Genomic DNA, 18047 nt, shown 5'->3' on the forward strand with positions numbered 1-18047 from the left:
TGCACTTCTGGGTCGGGGGAGGCCCACGCACATGCACACAACGGATTTTTGGCGCTTCTCCCACCCTGGAAGCGCGCCGCCGCGCCAGTAAGAGCCTGTGCGCATGCGCACGGGTGCGCACTCCCCCGCCCGCCGGCCCGCACAGGCGCGCGCTCCCCTGCCCTCCGGCCCGCCGCGCGATCGGCGCGGTGGGAACCGGCCCAAACGCTGGTAAGTCTGGGGACCCCTGCATTAGACTATAAAATTTAATCAAAATATTGATTGCTTATTGGGGTTCAGAATGGCCTTAGAGTGACCAGGGAAACCTTATATATTATGCTGTGGATGGGGGAGTACAGTTGATTTGTTAAAGAACTGGACCCTCCCAGCAGTGGCCTCACACTTTTAAAACACCTTCCCTAGGATGGATGGATGACATTCTCATTAGGTGTTTTTTTGTTTTGTTTTTTAAGTTGATTTTTAACCATTCTTGTTCTGCCTAGCTTCTTATTTATGGCTTTACTTTACAATCAACACGAAAGACTCACAGGGTTGAAGACACTTTTGAGATAGGCTTCACAACACTGATCCATGTGGCAAATGCCTCAATCAGCCTCTTTCTAAAACCTATAAAATACTCTTCCTGCAACTAAAGATTGGCCTCCAAGCATTTTCCCATCTGCCAACATGCACCCTATCCCTGTCAGTTCACAACTAAGCCACAGTGGGACACTTCATTGAAATGAGTCGGAATGACAAAGAGCACGGAGAGGGAGGCCATGTAGTCATTCTCAAACCCAAAGAAGCTATACAGAATATTTACTTTAGAGATATGAATGCAAACAAGTGCTTCTGTTGAGCTGAACAATTTCGTAACTTCAGTTAAGCTATCCATAAAAAATTGATCAAAATTCAACAGGCTCATTGCTGCAATTGTTTAAACAGAGCTCAAGAGAAAGAGATGTAGTACTAAATGCTGCTCTTTTCAATATTTATGAATTAATTTGATTCCAGAATCATTAGCAGTAATGTACAGTGCTGCAATATTCTGTACAAAAAAAAATTGACTGAGTGTGCTATTGAGTGAGAGCAGATGCATGTTGTTCACTTCGTTTGACTTTCATCTGCTTTTAAATGTAGGTAAAGAATACAGGTAGGTAAAGAATGCTTTATATCACCATAAAGCATTGAAACACCTGTCTATATTGATACAATATCTGGAATTTAAGAAAATGTACATGAAATAGATATACAGTAATAAATATATTTGCTACACTAGCAATAATGTCTGATAATTGGGTTGTGATAACAGTGAGGCATTTTGCTGGAATTTTGCTACCGCTCAGCAGAGATTGGGGGTGGCTCATCTGCTCTCTGGGAGATCATTTGGGTTTCACTGAGTAATATGAAACCCTGGATTTCAGCCAATGTCAAGCCCTAGATGCACCACTAAGCACAGCAATCCAACCCCCCCCTCCAAAAAAAGGTTTCCTCTACTTATCTTGTTAGTGAGCTCCTTTTAACAAATAACAGCATAACTAATAGCCATCAATAAGTCTGATTAAGTAAGTAAAACCTTTATTGGCATCAAACAAACTCACAGACAAAATAACAGATTAAAACTGTCACTGTGGATGCTGTGTTAAGAGAGAGAAGGGAATAATCCGCTATCCGCTTTCATGACAATGGGGCTTCTAATAATTCAGATGAAGGATGAGAGAATAAGTCTGATTCTTTGTGAATTAAATATCCATCCGAACCAGTGACCATCAGCACAGTTTGTAGCACCACATTCTTTGGTATAGTTAATAGGGACAGTGTTGGAATATAGAATGGCTGGGGCAGGAAACTCAAAATTCAGAAATGGTGCACCGGTTAAAAGTAAGGGTGGTCAGATCAGCTTATTACTGCTCAATGTCAGCTTTACAGTGTAGAATGAATGAACTTCTCCTCCATCACTAACTACAAACCAAAACCAAAATCCCCTCCAAAGTTCTGCTCAGCTGGTAATTCTCAGCAGAGGTGACATGTCATCACTTCTGTTGTTTGTTCCCTCCATCTCCTCCTTTTTTGAAAATGTTATTAGTTTTTATTTAAAAAGTGATCCATATCTTTAAAGCAACTGGTACACAGATTAGGATATTAACAAGTCTAAGAACAATACATATGCTGGAATGGATGGAAAACTGCCATTCTCCAAGTGTGGGCCAGATGTCAGGGTTCTTGGAACAAAAAGTTACATCATGTTCCAGAGGCTACCTTGTGAGTAGTCATATTAGTGTTAAGCCAGCGGCCCATTTTCCCAACCTATCCTGTTAAACAAGAGAAATGTAATTCCAAGTGATTCTTAAAGAACTAAATATATTCCATTTTCCTCCGAAGGTTCTGTCTCTGAAAACCCACTTGGAAGATTCCAATTCTTAATCTTTTGCCCATTGTTGCTTCAAAATTGTGTGTTAGGCTGCTAAAAGCAAGCAAATTTGGATGGCTTTATGCAAGAGCTATCAAACAGAGTATTAATTATCTCTTTCCTCCTCTGCATCACTATTTCTCTGCATCCTGCTCCATATTACGGAAAACAAAATTATGATGGCCTTATTCTGCTAGATCATTGTCCACCACTGATAAGACATCTCCTTCAGGACAGTCCATTTAAACCACTATTAATGAGATTTCAGGGAGAAAGAATATAAGTGCCACAGATCTATTTGTTCATCCTACCATTAAGCTTCTGCCTGTGTTGTTTTGTCCTATTGTGGCTTTAAAAGATCATTTCATCAATATTTCAAGACATCACTATGTCTAAATATCAAATAGCTTATCTATAGTATAAAAGAATTTACCATCAGCTGAAGCACATCCACACAGACGTGCAAGCACACACATACTGAACATTAATGATTGTGAACATATATAAAACAGAAAGCTGAACTAGCTGGGCTATACTCTTGCAAGAACTAGACTCTTGTAAGTTTAGGAGAGCTTTATGCAGGAGAGGGTTAACTAAATCAGGAAGAGTACTGATGGTGATGTTGTGAAGAAGTTGACAAATCCTTTTTTGTGAGATTCTTTGCTCTTAGATTCTTTGCTGAATTTTCCTAAAGTCTTCTGAATGGGATGGCTGAAAGGGATGGGTGCCTTAAACCCTCCACCACTTCTATCTATGATGTAATACTGGCCTTTTTGTAAAAGGAAATAATGAAATAATGTAAACTTCAGTTTAAATCAAATACTATGAAGTCATTTAGAGAGAAAACCAAGAGATTCGAAAAGAAATGCTGGCAGCATTATTATTATTATTATTATTAGGGGGGCTGACTGCCTTTTACTGGAGATATAATGTGACAGTGGGTTTATCTTTCTGCTGAAGTGTTTAAATTATGCCTCCACCTCTGCTCAACTTATAGATTTCTAAATATATGCAAATTTCACAAGTCTGTAATGATGCTTTTTCTAAAGAAGCCAATTCTAAATAATTGTTGTGTCCCTGAACTAATTGGAAATGTGCAAACAACTAACAGTTTCACTTGACTTCAGAAACCCTCAGTCTGTCTATGAAAGATTAGTGTTTAAGGAGCCTCTGTAGATTTTGTGTGTGTGTGTGTTTAAAGTGGTATGAGGTACTCCTTTAAATGTATAATGCATTTGGGGTCTAAGTGGCTAGAACACTGCAACATACATTAAATATAATTGCTATAAATATATTATTACTATTATAGTAATTATAAATATTATATTTGTAGCATGTAATAGGTTTTTAACTACTGTATTTATGCTTATTAAAGTCTCTTTTAGTCTGCATAGCTGATTGTTTGTGCAGTGAAATTTAGCAAATATTTAACATTCCTATTTACTGCTCACCAGCAGTGCCAGACTATTTTGGGCCCTTGGCAAGGCTAACTACTTGCACCCCTCCAAAAAATGCTTACTTCGATTTTCAAAAACAGATGGCTTGTAGAAAAAAAAATGAAAAGTACAAAACTTGAAACTGCTAGATTTATTTTAAATTGCAAGAATCAATAATATAAAACAATCTTTTATTATCTTCCTCAAATACAAATAAAAAGGTTTTCGCACAAAAATCATTTTAAGTAAACTTGTGAATTCCTTCAGGTCAAGTGCTGATGCTTCAGCATGTTCAATTGATATAGTTGCCAAGCCAACTAGTCTCTTTTGCAACATCATTGAGCATATGTAAGTTTTTATAAGCTTGAGCTTTGGGAAACTATGTTCACCCTTGGCTCTGACACTGGAAGTGTGAGAAAGATCCTTAAGGCAGCAGAAACATTATCCAGGATTTTTTGTTGTAGTATGAAGAGAAGTACAGCACAGACTGTGAAAGTCTTTAAGGGTATAAGTTCACAACACAGATCTTCAGCATCAATATATTTATTTCCAGTGTGCATCAATGATTCCCCCCCCCCCCAAAAATTCTTGCAGGCCTTAAGAACATCTTCAATAGATTTGTTGTTGACACCGTATCACCAAGGGTCTTGGCTTCAATTCAGGAATTATTTCTGGACAAGATCTTTGGGCTTTAAGATCTCTCTTAAAGCATCATATGTACTACCAATATATCTCATTTGCGTCAAGGCACCAAACCAACTCTCCCATCTTGTTTCACTCAATGGTTTAACAGTTATGCCTAAGTACGATACATGGCTAGTTAGAATTTGGCAATGCTGAGTCGATGAAAAGAAATAATTATAGATCTGTTGAACCAAACAGAACTAGTTGCTTCCAGACAACACTTAGTGCAGGCATCCCCAAACTTCGGCCCTCCAGATGTTTTGGACTACAATTCCCATCATCCCTAACCACTGGTCCTGTTAGCTAGGGATCATGGGAGTTGTAGGCCAAAACATCTGGAGGGCCGCAGTTTGGGGATGCCTGACTTAGTGGCATCACTAACTACCAAGTTTAAAGAGTGTGAATTACAGGGCACAAAAAATGCACGGGAGTTTATGTCCAGGACTCTTGTATGCCCTTTTCTTTGTCTTTCATGTTACTCCCATTACCATTGACCACAGATTCTTGACCACAGATTCTCAATTGGTAATTTCCTCAAGCTTTCCAAGAATAGCTTCTGTAATAAAGGAACCAGTAGTCTCCTTTTGTAGAATGAATATCAAGAAATAGTTTCTTATAATAGCCTCAGGCTCAGACATCTCATTATCCAATGGTTTGATTACATCAACTTAATATACTATTATGGCCATTTGTTCCAATATGACCAACCTCAAGTGTGCAGTCTAGAATAATTCTGAAGTATTTCGCTGAGTTTACACATGCTATTTTTTCCCTGCTTTATAGCACCTGCTAGAAGCTGTATAAAATCATTTGGGATATCTTATCTTTAATGCTTAGCAAATGTTTGTTCATGGTAGGATCAAAAAGGGCTAGATATTCTACAAACTTTTTTAAAAAAAATCAGTTGCTAATACTTTTCAGTTGTACTGTACCATGGAATGCCAAGTTTTGCATACCAAGAATTCTGACCAAAGCGACCAATCATTCCAAGATTTGTCACCAATATTGTTCTTCTTGCTTAACTTTCTGCTGCTTAATATCATCTATTGTTTTTCATTTAAAATTGTGAGAAAACAAACAGGTATTAAGGATGAGATGTGGGATAGGAACTAAAAGTTCTTTTTCCATCTTGCTGGTGATCAGTTAGTTATACACTGACTGGAACTGAGTAGATAGGTAAGAGTATTGGCACGGCAGGAATTTGTGTTTCATTCTTTCTAAGTGTTGTAGGTACAATTTGAAAAGGTTTGGGGAGGGCAAATTCTTACAAGAGAAGCCCAGCCTGTGGACTGTGAAAGAAAGAAAGAAAGAAAGAGAAATGGTGTTGCATATGCATGCAAGCACATACAAATTCCACACAACCCATTTTGTGAAAAGAACATCTGCATAGATAATCACACATTTATGTGGATTGCAATATTTTAAAACCTTTCAAGAGAAATGCAAGTCATCACAAAGTTTGGCAATACTGCCAGGAGAAAATCAACTTGACCTCTATCAAGGCTTTCTAGGGAAATATATAATCTATATGTGATCTGGAATTGGTCCAGTAAAATGACAGAAATGAAATAGCCTTCTTGATATTATACATACATACAAACATATTTTTGTCACTTAAATTATGATGAAAACTGACATCATGACCTCAAATAGTTCTTTCAAGGGCACAAGCTTGGATGGCTAGTTTCGTGCCTCTTTCCATGCCCACTGTGTACCATTTTCCTTATGAATAAATGTAAGGTTTTCCATATTTATTTATTTAGTCTATATCATGCATTTCCTTCAAAAGGAGCTCAGGGAGATATTTTCATTTGAGGCTCTTCTTGGATGAACATTATGTTTTTGTTATCTTCCAAAGAAAGAAAGTGTAACATTAAATGTAATCAGATAAAACATTAATGGAACAATTCCAGCTTACTACAAGCCTACAATTGGTCCATTAATTGCTTCTAACCTAGTAAAAGCTAATGCAAATGAAGCTTACATTACTAAAGAAATAGTTGAGAACAGCGAATAGTGAGACCACGAGGCATACTTTATTACATTACAAAAAGGTACTGTATGCTTTTGGAATGATCCCATCAGTATATGAGTTGTAATACATTTCTGAGTGAAACAGACTTCTATGAGAGATACAATTGCAGGAGGTTGCAGTTCTTGCTTGCAATCCCTTGCTTGTAACTTCTCAAGCATCCGCCCATCAGCAGCCCTAGAAGGAGACATATGCAGCAACAGCACAGGCTTTGCCTCTTCCTGTTAACTGAAGCCCTTGCGAGCAATATATTTTGAAACAGTCCTGCCACCAAACCAGCAGGTTGCAGGAAATACTATAGCGTTGTCTCATCACCTGCTGACAGATTCATGTGCATTTGCCCTATTCTTTCATTCAGTACCACATTCTGAGGCTTTTATGTCAATGTTTTGTAACATAGGATTCATTATACCTCTTGTGATTTCAGCTTTGACACTTGCAGGGGACCTCCTGCGGATGGAAGGCATCTATGACATTCTTCATAGAAAGCAGACCTTGCTATTTACTATATTTAACTGAGCAGGAGGGGAAACAAATCCCTAGGTTGTGCTCTTTTGGGTGGAAGGCAGAAAAGCATGTCAGGCTACAACCCTGCAGTAGTGCAAGCCTTTTAGACAAAAGGTTTAGCATTAATTCACACCTCTTGGGTTTGTAAAATATCTACCATGACAGCCAGCCGACTCAGGGCAAAGGTAATAATTATTCAATTAATTTCCACTGTGGGTAGACCTTGTACTTGAAGTCAGAAGTAAACTGCAAAGTTTACCAAAAGCAACATATTCCAGATGGATAGCAAAGTCTGCCAAAGGAAAAAACAGTGAAGAGTCTTGCCATTGTAAAGGCTAACAAATTATTCTGGGATTAAACCTGGGACTTTTTGCATACAAAGCATATGCTCTATCTTTTAACCACAACCCTATCTTTCACAGGATGCTTGAACAGAATAGTGCTCTGAGTAGGTCTGTTGGCAAGTTCTGAATTTGGGACCCACCTGCTTTATCTTCAAGCTACCTAAACTTGTAAGGTTGCCAGACGTTCCCATTTCCCGGGGACAGTCCCCGGATTTGCAAATCAGTCCCCATACAAAACCAATTGAAGTTCAAAAGTGTCCCCAGATTCATTGAAAAAAATCTGGTAACCTTAAAGGGACTTGAAAAAGTAAAATAAAAAGCTGAAGGGTGGTCCTTTTCATCCTTCTTGAAGAATGCTGGTTGTGAGGCACATGAACATTATATCTCTACTAAGAGCATCTAATCTCCTTCTATTTAAATCAGGATGGTGGTGGGTTGTTGTTGTTTTAAGTATTTAAAATAGACAAAAAAGAAGATCCCCTTTCCCCATCCAACTCCATGCTGTGTTGTGCCGTGGACATGGGTCTCCAGCAAGAACAGTGTTGGAGGGTGAATGCTGATGATGAAATGAACAGCAGCAATTAAAATGTGCATCCAATGGCATGTAGTTTTTACAGGAAAGTCTGCCTAGGAGATGAAGGGAAGCTTGCACATTTTTTAAAAATATTGCATAAACTTAAAAGTAATAATAAGGCACCAGGCGAAAACGTTTCTCTTCAATTAGGCATTCAGCTGATTAACATTCTATGGCTTTTTAAATGTGTTTGGGTGAGAGGGGGTTTTTGGTTTGTTTTTTGTTTTTATTACGCCTTTGGTATTCATATTTTGTATTTCCTCCGTTGTGAAACACTCTGGGATCTTCAGATGAAGGGCGGTATACAAATTTAATAAACAACAACAATAAAGTAAGCAAAGAAAACACATTTAAGCACTAAAACTTTAGGAAAGTAGCAGGCTGTAAACTGACCAGTAGCGAATATTTTCTTTATATAGCTGTATATCCTGAGAATGTCCAAATGAAAGAATGTAAGTACAGTTCAAATGAACACTCTAGGCAGAGGGCCTTCTCAGTAGTGGTGCCCGCCCTGTGGAACGCCCTCCCATCAGATGTCAAGGAAATAAATAACTATCTAACGTTTAGAAGGCAGCCCTGTTTAGGCAAGTTTTTAATGACTGATGCATAGCTGCCAAGTTCTCCCTTTTTTTAATGAAAATTCCATTATGCTGAATAGGCTTCCTCACGAGAAAAGGGAAAACTTGGCAGCTATGCTGATGTTTTTATGTATTTTTAATCTTTTGTTGGAAACCGCCCAGAGTGGCTGGGGAAACCCAGCCAGATGGGCGGGGTATAAATGGTAATTATTATTATTATTATTATTATTATTAAGGTTTCTTTGGGATTTTAGAATGGAATCAAGCTACTTAAAAAATGTCCCTAGGCTGCAATCCTATACAAACATTTATCTGGGAGTCAATCCTGTTGAACTCAATGTGGCTATGTTTCAAGGAGATATGTATGAGATTGCACTGTAAAGGTTTGATACTTTTTAAAAAAGTGATATGGAACAATGTTAAATCCAAAGAACAATAATATGTGCCTTTTCGGCAATTCACATCTTTTTGTACTTGTTAAAAAGCAACAAGGGAAAGAATGTATCAGTTAAGTAAAGCGAAGGGTATTAATTTACACTCTGAAGAATAATCCACTGATTTTCCCTTAATCCATATTTAATTATATGTCAGAGAAAATATTTATAGAGATAGTTGGATGTGGTATTAGATTTTAATGTCTAAAAATCAGGGTTTTTTTTTAAAGAACAGCAGATTATTTAGTGCAGAATGGTAGACAGGTGTGTTAATAATAAGGAAATTACTGCTTGAATGTAGAATTGTTACCATTCGGTGAATGAAACTATCAGAGATACAGCAACTATTGTGCCCAATGGGGTTTATTGCTTCAGCCTGTTTATATATCACTCAGCACAGAGCAGCCTAACCATCTATGGAATGCAGGCATATGAAAGAAACAACATCTGAACCACAGGGTACTTGGATGGTCGAAACAGTCATGGGCTCATGACTTCCACTAAATAATCCTAGGAACTGTAGTTCATTAAGAGTGCTGAGAGTTTTAAGGATACCCCTATAGCCCTCACAGAGGTATAGTGAAGGGTATAGCTCTGACTGGGTATCTCCTACCAGCTCTCAGTACCCTTAGCAAACTGTAGCCTCCAATGTTCATTGGAGGAAGAGCCATGGCTGTTTAAGGTCATATGATACAGCTTTAAATTTATAGTGTAGATAAGTCCTAACTTTACACTGGAATTTTAATGAATTGCATTATTAATGGTTTAATTATTTAATGGTTGCATTATTTATTATTCAAATGTATTCCTAAGGAAACATGAAATATGTAGAGAAGTGTGGTAGAAAAAGAATACCTATAGATGATTGGGAGGTTGAGTGTCAGCCCAACTCCACTTCCTAAGCTTCCACAGGGCTAATTCCTAGAGTAGCCCCATGTGGTCAGCAATTTTACATGGAAAGGTGTCTGTCTAAATCATATGCACTCCCACAGGATGCAATGATGACCACCAACTTGGATAGCTTTAAGAGAGGGAAAGGTAAATACATAGAGGGCATCAATGGTTAGTAGCTATGATGGCCATGCTCTGCCTCCACTAGTTGCCTGAAACCTCAAGAGGGGTGTATGTGCTTTTTTGCTCAGTTTCTGCTTGTAGGTATCCTACAGACATTTGTTGGGCCACTGTGAGAACAGGATGCTGAACTAAATGGACCACTGGCTGATGCATCACACTCTTATGCTCTTATACACAAACATATTTAGAAAGCAGGGAGGCATTGAAGAAAGTATTTTGCCCAAAGACATAAATTAGAAAATCACTGGATTTAAACCTTTCAGCAGCAGTAGTATTTACAGATAGTATTCACACAAATGCTGGTCTTGCTGTGCCTCCCATAATGTAGAAGAACAAGTAATGCAATTAACATGTGGACTGGAATGTTTTAAAAGAACAAAGCACAATCATTGCCATTCTGAACCAAAGTCTAATGTACTGTAGTTATGACGTTTATATCATTTTCTTGCTGTGCAGCAGTCAAATCACAAATGACAAAAAACCCTGGCTTTAATTTTGTTTACTCAGTACTCAGGGTTGCCAAACTTTTTTGTTTCTATCATATCAGGAATGTAGACACGGTTGTAAAGTACCACAATGGTGGGAGGGGGAAGAAGAGAAATGTTGATTGTATGCTTCGTAATTGATCTAATAAAGATGGCTGTGATACAGATACTTAATGCCTCAGGCCTCTGATGTTTACTAGAGCACTTAGTCTTAGGAAGTATTTCTCTGCACCTGATATTTCAGGGACTTTGCTATCTCTCCAAGGAAGGTGCCAGATTGGTTGGGGGATTGGTTCCACAATCATAATACTTTAGGCATGCCTTCCGTTTCTTATATTTTAAGAGCGTCCATTAGAGTCTGCTATATCTCTTCAGCTCCTTTTGTGCTTACCTCCTATTATTCATTTTTTAAATTGTTGTATAGAAAACTTGGCTTCTTTAATCTGACAGTGTCAGCTTTTGGGAAAAGAGGCACACCCTGAAAAAATACCAGCAGGTGCCAAGCCACATGGCATGCTGTAGAAATAATGGTAGTTCAAAAAGGTGGAAAGGAAAATGGAAGGGGAATTAAAGCAGATTGGATTTAAGGTAAATTAGTAAATGCGCTGAAGTCTGCTATACATATCCTGTTTTGCAGTTCAATATCCACATCCTGTTTGGTAGTTCCCAAATCTGCCAGAAGGAAGCTATAGTGATTTCGGATTGAGCAAACATTCTGCAACTCATTCTGGTACAGTGGTACCTCGGGTTACAAACACTTTGGGTTACAAACTCCGCTAACCCAGAAGTAGTACCTCGAGTTAAGAACTTTACCTCAGGATGAGAACAGAAATCACATGGTGGCCACGCGGCAGCAGTGGGAGGCCCCATTAGCCAAAGTGGTACCTCAGGAATGGTTTTGGGTTAAGAACGGACTTCCAGAATAAATTAAGTTCGTAACCAGAGGTACCACTGTACAATGCAGACACAGAAAAATTGAGACAAAGAAACAGCAGGAAGTCATGTACCATTTGTCAAGCCAAGACAATGATAAAATGGAGAAACTAAATTAATTCCAAACACTGGAGACAGGATTAGAATAAAGAAGGGAGCAGAATAAAAATCTCCAATTTGGATTTTACAACCCAGTAAATTGCAGTCATTTAAAAATTTACAACAATAAAATAAAGAGCATTTTGTCATTGTAAAGTATTATGTTATTATTGTGAGGAAAGGACAGAGAAGAAAAGAAAATAACTGTTGTAGTCATCTATGATATTCTTACCAATAATAGCAAAAAAAATCCCACAAATCTTTGCAAGCATACAAGGTCGGTATTGTTAATATAGATTTTAACCTTTAGATAAACAATATAAAAAGGCTATGTCTGGTTTTATTACAACCTCAGCTAATCCAGGGGGGGGGAGGAATCTTCAGATTTTTTTAAAAAAAATCAGGACACCTTCATAGTGAGTGATGGCAATTAGCCCCTGGGATCATGCACAGTAATACAGAAAGCAAAAACTTCTGTTACTATGCATATTTATGAATATGAGCTAACAGCACAATTTTAAGTGATACATATATGGGTCACAAATATTATTTAAGCATGCTGTAAAAGTGTGTTGTATCAAACTCTTTCTCCTGTAATACATTAAGATAACTTGACATTTCTATACACCTGTAAGCAATGCAAAGTGTTCTAATGTCTGAGTATTTTTTTCACATCTGTTATAGTTTTCTCCGTCATAGAAGAGAATTGGAAAGCTCCTATGCACAAAATATATCTCTGGGTGATTTCAAAAAGCTTTAGAAAGTACTAGGAGGGACCCTATGGTCAGAAATACTCCAAGAGAAAAGAGTGCAAGATGGATGGGATTTCTTAAATGTGAAATATTGAAGGCCCAAAAAGAAAGGAAAGTGGGGGGGGGCATATAAGGAAACCAGTGTGACTGCATAATGAGCTTATAAATGAGCTGAGATTTAAGAAGGGCATGTACAAAAAATGGAAGAAAAAGGAAATAATGAAGGAAGAGTATACAGAAGTAGCCAACAGTTGCAGGGAGAATGTCAGGTGGGCCAAAGCTAAGAAAGAGCTCAAGCTTGCAAGAAAGGTTAAAATAATAATAATACAGGTTTCTTTGGCTATGTTTGGAATAAGAGGAAGAACAAATATGGTAAGAAGTAGGTCCTGTGGATGGAGAAAATGGAGAAATGCTACAGAGTGACAGTAGAAGGGGTAGCCAATGCTGCAGAAGACAGAATTGGGATCCAATATGACCTTAACAGGCTGGAGAACTGAGCCCAAACTAACAAAATGCATTTCATTAGGGATAAATGTCAGGTTCTATACTTAGGCAGGAAGAACTAGCTGCACAAATATAAAAGATGTTGGACACCTGGCTTGTCATATGAAAAGGATCTAAGGGTCTTAGTAGACCACAAGCTTAAGGTAATGTGATGCAACAGCAAAAAAATTAAAAAATTCCTAATGGTATTCTGGGCTGCCGATGTTCCGATCAAGCAAAGTCATAGTACCATAGTACCACCAAGACATAGTACTGCCTTGGTCAGACCATGCTTGGAGTATTGCGTGTTGAATATTGCAGGGAATACCCAGACTTTCCGGAAGCATTCGGTTGTAAGCTGGTAGGATGAGCAGGAACAAAATGCTGTCTACTAGTAACTTGGTTACTTAAAAGGTAAAGGTAAAGGGACCCCTGACCATTAGGTCCAGTCATGACCGACTCTGGGGTTGTGGTGCTCATCTCGCATTATTGCCCAAGGGAGCCGGCATACAGCTTCCAGGTCATGTGGCCAGCATGACAAAGCCGCTTCTGGTGAACCACAGCAGCACACGGAAATGCCGTAAGTAACTTGGTTACTTAAGAGGTTTGTTATTCACAGCAGACTCACAAGTTACTATACACAAGATACAGATACGGATCTTAACTCTCTCTGAACAAAACTTCAACTAACTCCAAGACTCTCCTACACACACAGCCAACCACAGAGAGGTCATGAGTCATTCTGCCTATATGGGTGACCTTATCCAATAGCAGAGTTGTAACCAAGGTTCCCATATCTCTAGGCAGAAAACTCCCTCTGCTCAGTCTTCCTGGCCTTCGGCCAACTCACTAATTGCTTCTGTGAGAAGCTGTATCAAAGCATGTAGGCAAAATCCCAACATTGTGTCCAGTTCTGTGTGACACAATTTAAGAAGGATGTGGACAAGCTGGCATGTGTGCAGAGGTAGGTGACCAAGGTGATCAGTGCTCTGGAAACCAAGCCTTATGAGGAACAGTTGAGGGATCTGGATATATTTAGCCTGGAAAAGAAAAGCCTGAGAGGTGATATGATAGCCACCTTCAAATATCTAAAGGGCTGTCACAAGGCAGATGGAGCAAGCTTGTTTTCTCCTGCTTCAGAGGCTAGGACCTAAACCAATGGATTCAAGTAACAAGAAAATATATTCCAACTAAACAGCAGTAAGAACTTTCTGACACTAAGAGCTACTTGGCAGTGGAACACACTCCCACGAGAGGTGTTAGTTTCTCCTTCCTTGCAGTTATTTTAAGCAGAGGTTGGATGGCCATCTGTCATGGATGCCTTAGTTGAGATTGCTACATTACAGGGGGTTGGACCAGATGACCATTGGGATCCCTTCCAATGCTATAATTCTATGATTCCTCATCCTGTAGGCTATATTCTTTATCCTTCTAAAATGTTAAATCAAAGCCATAATTTTAATTGCAAATCAAAGCCATAATTTTAAACCAACAAAGCACTCTTTATGTTTTCTATTGAACACATTCCCCTTTATCTATTCTATCTTTTCAGGAGTGGGCGTTACAATGTGTTTCTTTTTCTTTTTTTAATCCATTAATAACACTACAATGTTTGTACTCACTAAGTATTAGCAAAAAGCTGACTTGTGATTCGTATACTTTTCTTTTTCATGCTCCTGTATAGCATGCAAAACTGAAATCTGAAGATTTCTCCTGTCACGAGATGTGTGAATTCCATAGACATTTGTAACTCACACATGTCGCAGGAGAGACAGAGATACACAAGCACCCTGCTTTTCATATAACATGGAATTTCACAGCAAAGGCACAAACTGTTAATTCCATTGTCTTGTTCCATGTTGTAATTTAGAGCAGGGAGGCCACAGTGGAGGAGAAATCCTCTGCAACTCTTCATAACCCACTAGTTTTCTAATACACTCTCCACAAGGTATCAGATAACTCTTTTATTGTGTACAAATACTTCTGGAAGAAACCTATCTGCACCCAGGTGAAGAGGAAAGGTGGCTGGCTGGGAAAGAGTTAACATTCTCTCCACAACTCCACCCAATGTTTTTCTATTTCAAATTGTGTTATTCTGACCCTGCAGTGGGCCTTCAGGATTTAATTAGTCACATTCATGTGCAACATGTAGTTACTCTAAACATACATAAGTTGGAAATTACAATGTATGGCACACCTTAAAAAGATATTGTGGAGGGGTTCTTAGTATACAAAGTCTTCTTCATGCTAGCATAACATTATGTGCAAATAATAATGAGGTTAATATATGATTTTTATCATTTGTCATAAAGGAGAACAGAAAGCTCCTACACTGTCTTTTAATGATTACCAGTAGCCTACATTATGTCTTCCTAAAATTTTACATCAGAAAAGACAGCATAGAAAATAAAAAGAAAGGTTATGTTGTATCAGATGACTTGAATTATGATACAATTAATATGAAATAGAATGATTTTATTTAGTTCCCCCATTCCCAATCCTGAAAGCAAAACATGATGAGAGGTCACTACTATTTCACTGATTTTTATGCATAGGTTTCCCTTAACAATAAATAAACACTTAAAATCAATTATGTACTACCTTTACCTTTACCTCCTATCGTAGCAGCAGGTATTTCACTGTAAATAATTACAATCTCTTTTTAAAATCATGGTCAATACTACATCATCCTTTTGCAATTACTGAGCTAATTACAACATTAATATTTCTACTTTGCAGTGAAAATTCAGATCCTTTTAATCTAAAAGCTCATATCATCAACAATTCACATGCAAGTGGAATATCCAACATTATATTTGTAAGCACATTAGCATTTCCCTACATACTTACAAACAATTCTATTTTGATAACCCAAAGGTGGGGGGGGGGAGAATGCATTTATTCAATGCATTTTAAATTAAAAGATTGTATAATGAGAACAATATCCCTCCTTCTTTATCAGTTAATGCTATTAAAACTGTGCCACTAAAGTTATTGGGGGGGAGGGGAATCTTTGGAAAAGGAATATGACAAGATAGGCCAAAGAAAGGTAGCTTTTAGAAATTCATTCAAATAATACCACAGTAACATATATGAAATAGTATCTTTTTACAACAAGTTATAGCAAACAGAAACACTTACTGTTATTTTCTTGTAGCAGAATCTGTATTCACAATGCCAGCTTGAAGTTATTGCCTGTTAAAAAGTCACCAAAACACGAATACATTAATTTAAAATACAATAAACTCTGAATTGCACAGCTAATAAGAATATTTTCATCCCATAAATAAGAAATATAACAACCATAATATCCCCATTTTAGTTTCATTCCATGAATTAAGAACAACAAAAGCAGGGCCAACTGAAAATTATGTCTTAATACCAAGAGCATCTTAGCAAGAGCTAAGAAATGCCACTTAGGGAATTCAGACAAATTCAGCTTAACATACAAATTTCAAAAATGGAGAATATACACTTAACCCTTTGAATTCAAAACCACAAAAGTTTGGTCAGCTACAGTAAGAAGCAGCTCAGTGTGTCTCCTCATTGTGAATAGCTCAGATGGCTTTCCAGTGTAAAAAATAAAGCAGTTTAGAAAAAGAAACTAGCACAACAACAAAAATAAGAATCCCAAGTGTTCAATAAAACATATACCAAGTATCAGTGCCCAGGAATGTCTTGTGAACAGGTGTGTGTGTCATTCTACAATGTAGAAGCCATCATTCATCAATGTGGAAGACTCCTCTTCAAGGGATCTTGGATAGAGATATTGCCAACTAAACACAATATGACTAGAAGGGTCTTTTAGAATTAGTGAACAGGCTGGTCTATACAGAACATAGAGAAGGAAATTGTTCATAGCCTTATAAGTCAAGAGCAATGCCTGAAATAGGGGGCTGGTGCAATTCACTCAGCATGAATACAATATCTGCAAAGCATTTCACTAAGCATCCTAGCAGCTGCAGTTTGCACCAATCGCATATAGAGCATATTGCAATAATTTAATATAGAAGTTAATAATGAGTGGGTCACTAGGCCCAAGCTGCCTCCATCCAGGACTAGGTATATCTGGCACACCAGCCAAAGGCAATGAAATGTCCTCATAGACACCAAGGCCATTGGAATCTCCAGTGGCAAAGAGGGATCAAAATGCACTCTCAAGCTATGAACCTGCTCTTTCAAGAGGAATGCAGTTCCTGCCATAAAAGGAATACAACATTCTCCCCAAACCTGAAGATCAGTCCCCCACAGGGCAACTGATTGGACTAAGCTTTGTCTTACTGGGACTAAGTTTATTGGCCATCATGCCCAACACCACTTGGCTAGTTCTAATCAGTCACAATGGGCAAGGTTAATTGTACACATATGGTTGGCTGGACGTACGAAGCACAATGTCCACACACCCAGGTTACAATAACTGGGGCCATCCTAACTACACCATTCACATTGTCACAGAGGCAAGCTGCCATGCAAAATAACTGTTGACAGCTACACAAGGATGTGATGGAGCCAGCTCTGCCTTCACTGTCACACAATATACTGTAAATGATTTTGCACTCTACAAATGCCTAGCTGTCTTCACCACTAATTTTATGACATCTGTGCTTTATCCATCATCCTGCCTGTTTCAGTCACCAAAATTCCTCAGAATACCAAACAACCACTTTGGTGCCAGAGGGGTTGCTCAGGATCGATTGTGTTGATGGCATGACACATCTCATCATTCCACAGTAAGACTAGGGCATCAACAAGTTTCCCCATTCTTTCTCTCCCCTTCTGTAACAAATCAGGAAAAATTAATTCCCTGTAGAGGTCAAACTCCTTGTCAAACCCTTGCTGTGAGAGAGATTGTTTTGACTCACTGTACAGGTGGTTGGGAAGCTTCTTAGTTTCATCGTTGCCTTTGCTCACAAAACTCTGTTTGCACAAGATGTTTCTCCCCTGCTTTTTCCACATTTCCAATCAGCATTTGCATACGCAGCCACCCATAGTTTCTCCCTGATGGGTAAACTATGGCATAAAGAGTGCCCACAACATTTGTCTGCACCATCATTATTATAACAATTTGATATGAGAATATTACTGCAACATCACTATGGGTCTGGACCCCATGCTGGAAAAAAGGCAGCTCAAGGCAAGCTTGGGAGGTTAAATATATTAAGGGAAGTTTAAGAATAAGGGATTTCCAGCCTCTACCTTTCCCTTAAACTGTAACATGTAGTTCCAGGGAAATAAAGCATTGC

General features: G+C 38.3%; 1 protein-coding gene across 5 annotated transcripts in view; it reads right to left on the minus strand.

Annotated features, from left to right (window-relative positions):
• TENM3 (teneurin transmembrane protein 3) overlaps positions 1–18047 on the minus strand; it is a 1254397-nt gene that overhangs the window by 1013479 nt on the left and 222871 nt on the right. For all 5 annotated transcript variants that reach the window (XM_088659538.1, XM_088659546.1, XM_088659521.1 and 2 more), the window contains exon 2: positions 15946–15999. The gene's annotated coding sequence lies outside the window, so the exon portion shown is untranslated. The remainder of the gene's footprint in view (positions 1–15945; positions 16000–18047) is intronic.

Source organism: Zootoca vivipara, chromosome Z1, assembly GCF_965207765.1.
Source record: "Zootoca vivipara chromosome Z1, rZooViv2.hap1.1, whole genome shotgun sequence".
Classification (NCBI taxonomy): domain Eukaryota; kingdom Metazoa; phylum Chordata; class Lepidosauria; order Squamata; family Lacertidae; genus Zootoca; species Zootoca vivipara.